Genomic DNA, 553 nt, shown 5'->3' with positions numbered 1-553 from the left:
GCGGGCCCGCGGCGGCGGCGGCGGCGGAGGCGTCGCTCCTCATGGCTGCAGGTGTCCCGAATCAGCCTGGAAGAGGAGAGAGCCCTCACACCCTGCCCACGACCCTCCCCGGAGAAGGAAAAGGGAAGGGCAAAGACTCGCCCAGAGCCCGTCACCTGAGAACGGTCTGTACGTCGGATCTTCAGCACGTTGGTTTTCTCCGGCCCACGTTAGTTCCTACAGCCGTTTTCCCAGTTCCTTTAGCAACCCAAGCGCTGAGCATGGGCGCCGCCATCTTGGATACACTCCGTGACCCGCAACACGCCATACCGATGTGCGGGACTCTGGGAGTTGTAGTTCCTAGACCTCGGCTCCGCCGAGCTCTAGGAGCAGAGGTGAGAGCTAGAACTACAACCCCCAGCATGCCACGCGCTAGAGACTGTCACCGACCCGAGAGGAAAGCACTGTCCTGCCACCTGTGGGGTCGCAACATAGGCGTAGAGGATACTTAACGAAACCTCAGTTGAAATTCCAATAACGGAGGTGGAGCTCCCTGCACGCTCTTAATTCTGAG

The 553-nt window shown here is 60.0% G+C and overlaps 1 protein-coding gene across 1 annotated transcript in view; it reads right to left on the bottom strand.

Moving 5' to 3' along the window:
• Positions 1-315, bottom strand: part of Pex26 (peroxisomal biogenesis factor 26) — an 18,180-nt gene extending 17,865 nt beyond the window's left edge. The window contains exon 1 of the mRNA XM_005395985.2: positions 156-315. The gene's annotated coding sequence lies outside the window, so the exon portion shown is untranslated. The remainder of the gene's footprint in view (positions 1-155) is intronic.
• Between the last annotated feature and the right edge of the window lie 238 nt (positions 316-553).

Source organism: Chinchilla lanigera, unplaced genomic scaffold, assembly GCF_000276665.1.
Source record: "Chinchilla lanigera isolate Chin_1 unplaced genomic scaffold, ChiLan1.0 scaffold00053, whole genome shotgun sequence".
Lineage (NCBI taxonomy): Eukaryota > Metazoa > Chordata > Mammalia > Rodentia > Chinchillidae > Chinchilla > Chinchilla lanigera.
Note: the sequence above shows the minus strand (reverse complement) of the source record. Positions and strands in the feature narration are given on the sequence as shown.